The sequence below is a fragment of the Leuciscus leuciscus genome, assembly GCF_965113295.1.
Source record: "Leuciscus leuciscus genome assembly, chromosome: 17".
In the NCBI taxonomy this organism is placed as follows: Eukaryota; Metazoa; Chordata; class Actinopteri; order Cypriniformes; family Leuciscidae; genus Leuciscus; species Leuciscus leuciscus.
Window position 1 is genome coordinate 6,900,468 of NC_138741.1, and position 6,000 is coordinate 6,906,467.

Sequence of the window (6,000 nt, forward strand, 5' to 3'; positions counted from 1 at the left end):
TTTATTTTATTTGTATGTCCTATAATGTTAATTAAAACTTAATAAATTAAACAAAGCATTTTGTATTAAACACAGACAATAATGAGTGGACCAGTTGCATGCATAGATTTCTTGTTGTGTGTGTGTGTGTGTGTGTGTGTGTGTGTGTGTGTGTGTGTGTGTGTGAGAGAGAGAGAGTGTGTGTGTGTGTGTGTGTGTGTGTGTGTGTGTGTGTGTGTGTGTGTGTGTGTGTGTGTGTGTGTGTGTGTGTGTGTGTGTGTGTGTGTGTGTGTGTGTGTGTGTGTGTTTGAAGCAGCAGTCAAATCCAATCACAGTTATCAGTGCTCTCTCTTTCTCTTCCTTTCTGTCCATCAGTCTTCATCTGGCTAGTCTAATCCCTCAGTCCAATTTCTCCTGTGTGACTCATATACAGCTGACCCCAGAGTCTGCATCATCATCTTCCCCCCCCCCCTCTCTCTCTCTCTCTCTCTCACACACACACACACGGACGCACACACGCACACAGAGACGCACACACTTAACAGAGGCTCAGGTGCAGAGAACAGAAATCATTCACAGCAAAAGTGTGAACTGTTTAAAGTGACAGTGAAACAGCCAAACTAAAGAAACAAATGATATCACTGAGTGTGTTGTTTATCCAGCATGACACATTTATCAACGTGTGACAGAAACTGCTCTTGATTTTAGAGATGCACAGCATACCATATTTGATATCGGCCTATATCAGCATTTTTTTGCAATTATCTGGATCGCTCGATAAAGATGGCAGAAAATATCAGGTACTATTTTATGTTTAGATACTCTGTTTCTATGCCATGCCAAGGGGTTGTATCATGAGAAAACACATTTTCCTTGACCTCTTACAATGGAGTTAAAAGATCACAATATCAGTATTCATACAGTTTTTTTATTTTGTATTACTGGCCATCATAAAGGTAACTAGTTATAACATAAATGTAATTATTTGCTTCTGATATCAGCCAATTAAGCGATACCACATGAGTAAAGGCCCATTCACACCAAGAATGAGTCAACAGACACCACAACTGTATTGATAACGGCACAGAAAAATGATATACTTGGAATCAAATTCAGAGCAATTTTTTTCCAACTGATGAATGATAAAAACATTGACAGCCAATCAAAATCCATCCTACTTTAAAGAGCTCGAGCATTTAAAGCGGCAAAACTGCAGTGCGCTTATAATAAACAGTGTGGACGCTAATATAGTTATTGTTATAGTTATCTTTATAGTTATTGTTCTTGGTGTGAACGGGCTTTAAGAGTGCTGTTGTACTTGCACAGCACAACAGATTTGGTTGAAGATGAAGATGAAGGAAAGCAACAGTTGCACGCAGACAGCTTCAGATGGGGGAGGGATGACAGCGAGAGAGAGAGCGCACACACACACACACACACACACACACACACACACACACACACACACACACACACACACACCACACACACACACACACAACCCAGGCAGTATCAAACAGTTCCATGAACAAGTTAATATCAAGTAATTGACATTTCCAGGTACAATATACCCAGCTATTGTCTCTATTTTTGATCCATCGATGAAATTCTATGTAGGGAACAAGTTTAGTGTTGTTAACATTTATGCTGTTTCAACTCAATTCAATTAAATACATGCAAATGTTATGCCACACATATAATCACATATACATTTAGGTCTTAAGTGAATGCAAGAAGCCGAGAGAAAATCGGATGTGTATCAATATATATTTGATTAGGTCCCCTTTGTTCATTCACTGCTCTTGACTGGATCACTGCAGTCGGTTTGATAAGAATCACTGTATATTTAATTCATACAGTGAAGACTATTTTACTGTATATTTGATTACTTTTCAATTTACTACTTTTCAATGTACTAGACTAATACTATTGTTAGACTTACCTGATAATCTTAAAGCACTGTTTATTTCATTTGTTTCTGAGTTTCAATTGTATTGTATATCCTATTGCTTGTAATTAGTTTATTTGTTCTTATTTTATTACTGATTGTTTAGTTGCTGCCATCGATTGCTTGAAAACTTTTCATATTAGCTTGGCTAGTATTAGTTTTGCTGTCATATCACAATTAGTCATCACTAAGTTTCCTGGAAATCGTAACAACTGAAGTCAAAAATGAACTGTTCCATTTAGGGAAATTTTGTAATATATATTTTTTTTTACATTTTGGGGGAAATACATTTTATAATTACCTTACTAAATACATCTGTGTTGTCTTTTGTGTTAAATACTTAAATTGAACCAGACCCAAGCCCACCTTCATTTCAGAACCTGGTAATAACTTCATTTCCAGCAAAAATAACTACATTGATATACAGTATATCTATCGTAACGACCAATAAAAATGACTCATATTTTGATATTAGATTTTGGTCACCGAAACATTAACAAGACCTCACCGCAGTAGGGCAAAGAAAGCTGCTGCTGCCCAGCTGTGTAGGTGTGATCCACGCGCGCGCGCGCGTGTGTGTGTGTGTGTGTGTGTGTGTGTGTGTGTGTGTGTGTGTGTGTGTGTGTGTGAGCAGCCATCTCTGATTACTATCTGCCCTTGCATAGCAAACATAAGGTGGTGTGTGCGTAAGAGAGCAGACTGCATGAGAGAGGGAATGAGAGAGAGGGAGAGCAGGACTGAGAGAGAGAGAGAGAGAGAGAGAGAGAGAGAGAGAGAGAGAGAGAGTGAGTGTGTGTGTGTGTGTGTGTGTGTGTGTGTGTGTGTGTGTGTGTGTGTGTGTGTGTGTGTGTGTGTGTGTGTGTGTGTGTGTGTGTGTGTGTGTGTGTGTGTGTGTGTGTGTGTGTGTGTGTGTGTGTATTACTCATCCGTGCTTCAGTTCTCAGGACGAAGGGAAGACATGATTTATTCATTTACCCACAGGCAGGTTTTGATCTCTCTCTCTCTCTCTCTCTCTCTCTCTCTCTCTCTCTCTCTCTCTCTCTCTGGCTCAGACTGTCTTTCTTGTCTTGCTCACACAAACATACACAGTCTCTCTCTCTCTCCCGCTGTTTCTGTGCCTCGCTCACCTCGCTTGCACTCTTATTTCTCTCTTTGACAAACACACACACAGGCGCACACGCACACGCACACGCACACACACACACACGCAGCTCTGCTTCACTGGCCTTTAGGAGGAGGGGAAGGGGGGTAGTGAATGGAGGAGGAATGAGAGAGGAGATAATAAGACGGGGGGATGAGGGAGGTGTGATTGGAGAGAGCGTTATGTGGGCAGGATGAAGGGCAAATTGAGCTAATGATGATGGTAAGGTTAATTAGTGTTAATTAGCGTGTTACAGAGCGGCTTCCTTTGATTGGTGGGCTGGTTTTCCTGCTTTTAAAGTTCTCTAAACAATCTGAAATTCACTCACTCCATCATTTAAGACAAACACACACACAGTCTGAAAATAAAAGTGTCTCCCTCATACATATGGAACACACACACTACACAATCACAATCTCATTAACTCCCAAACATACTCACTCACACACACAAACAAACAACCTGAGCACACACACCTAAGCTGACCTAAACACGAGAAATGAGATGAAGGCATGAGTACAGAGAAACACAGTGACTCAAAGACACTAAAGAGTACGAGTGACGCACCACAGGACTGGAATGAACATGATGTACAGAAAATTGTATTTATTATAAATGCATTTTAATTATTCTGTTTATTCTTTGTCTAATTTAACAGTACATATGGATATTTTAACTACTGATAGTGTGTAACTGCGAAGAAGGCTGTCGTGATGACAGCCACTTTCTTCAAAAGAGCATGAAATTATCTCCATTTACGGTATTAAAATTGAACCCTGGTCTTGAATATATCAGGTAAAATACAAGTTGTAGCTCACACAGTAGACTAAGCATGGCTCTCACAATGCCAAGGTCCAGAGTTTGATTCCCAGGGAATGCATAAACTGATATTGAACATGCAGACTCTAAATATGTAGTAAATATGATGAAAGCCTGTAAATACATTAGGGTGTCACAAAAGTTTATCAAACCAATGGAGCTTTAAAATGAGTTGTAACAATTAACCCTTAGAGCAGACACACAAAAAAAAAAAAAACCTAAATCAAGCACTAATACAGACCCAACAACAGCACCAAACTAAACTCATGGCTGCTATGGATGTAGTTCTGTTTTTAGAAACTAAAATGTCAGGAGCCACAACTTAGATTTGAGGTTTAGTGGTTTAATTCCAGTTTCAATCAAAGTTCCGTTTGATCATTTTCTCCACACTGTCGTTTCTACGCTCTGAGAGAGAGAGAGAGAGAGAGAGAGAGAGAGAGAGAGAGAGAGAGAGAGAGAGAGAGAGAGAGAGAGAGGATGGGCTGATAGAGTCATACGAAGAGAGATGACCTCAGTCTAACACACAGCCCAAGCATCACCACGGCAACATGTGCAAGAGAGACATCGGGCTGATCCAACTATTGCATCAGGAAGAGAAATTGGGGGGGGGGGGGGAGAGACATACAGACAGATTATTGAAAAGGATGAGCACAGTGTGTTTGTGTAGCATGTACAGAGAAAGATCATAGCTCTAGTGCAGAAAGCAGGACGAGAACAAACAACCTTGTTCTTCTTATGGCGAGAACCACCACACACACACACACACACACACCCAGAGAGAGATACAGAGGGTTAGAAATAGATGATGTAAATTTGAGAGAAGAGAGAGGGAGAGGTAGATGGAGATGTGCATGTTATGAGAGAAGAGAGACAGAAAGACTTGATTGAGAGGGACAGAGAGAGAGAGAGAGAGAGAGAGAGAGAGGGAGGTGTAGAGGGAGAGTGATGAAGTAGATGAGATAATGACAAACAGAGGAGAGTGAGTGAGTGAGTGAGTGAGTGAGGATAGAGGCGCAGACCGACACACACAGAAAGAGTGCTCATAAAAATCAATGCAGGAGTCTGAAGACCTGTCCTTCAGTAAGAGAAGAACTGAGAGCACTAGATCAGACGCAGACAGACAGAGAGAGGTGCACTTTCCTCTTCAGAAAGCCTGAATTACATCACTGTCAAGTGAACAGAAATATCTACAAGGCATCTTAAGTTGTCTCATGCTGTGTTGACACAGCAACAATTCTTCAACCAATGGTGTGTGTTTGGGGCGAGATTCTCTGATCAATAGCAGACGGTGGAAGCATATAAAAAACCTGTATAAAAAACAATATACACTACTGGTCAGTAATTTGGGGTCAGTAATTTTTTTTTTCTTTTTTTTTTTAAATAAATCAATACTTTTATTCAGCAAGGATGTGTTAAATTGATAAAAAGTGATAGTAAAGAAGATTTATATTATTAGAAAATATTTTTTTTATTTTGAATAAATGCAGTTCTTTTTAACCTTTTATTCATCAAATATATTAGGCAGCAGAACTGTGTCCAACACTCATAATAAATCAGAATATTAGAATGATTTCTAAAGGATCATGTGATAGACTGGATGTCACTGAAGACTGGAGTAATGATCCTGAAAATTCAGCTTTGCATCACAGGAATAAATGATAATTTAAAGTATAATAAATTGAAAACCAATTATTTTAAATTGTAATAATATATCACAATATTTAAAAAATTTCTGTATTTTTGATCAAATAAATGCAGGCTTGATGAGCAGAAGAAACTTCTTTCAAAAACATAAAAAATAGTAATGTTTCCAAACTTTTGGCCTGTACTGTATATATATATATATGCACATATACTCTACAGAAGATGTGGCTTAAATCAATAACCAATAATTAGTTTTATGACAACTAATAACTGATATGGTAATGATATAAATCTATTCTGCTTTGCCCTTTTTCCAATGTTCACATTAACGCTTCAATTTAGAGTATAAAAGTTGGATAAAAGATCCGAATTCTATTGATCTATTGAGTGTAATAATCAATAGAGTAGGGTGGAATACAGCGGTAATGAACAGAACATGGTAGAATAGAGTGGGATGGAATACAGTAGA

At 38.8% G+C, this 6,000-nt stretch overlaps 1 protein-coding gene across 2 annotated transcripts in view; it reads right to left on the reverse strand.

The window, feature by feature from the left end:
- The window catches only part of jmjd1ca (jumonji domain containing 1Ca), a 72,190-nt gene that overhangs the window by 24,029 nt on the left and 42,161 nt on the right, over positions 1 to 6,000 (reverse strand). The gene's annotated exons all lie outside the window — the stretch shown is intronic.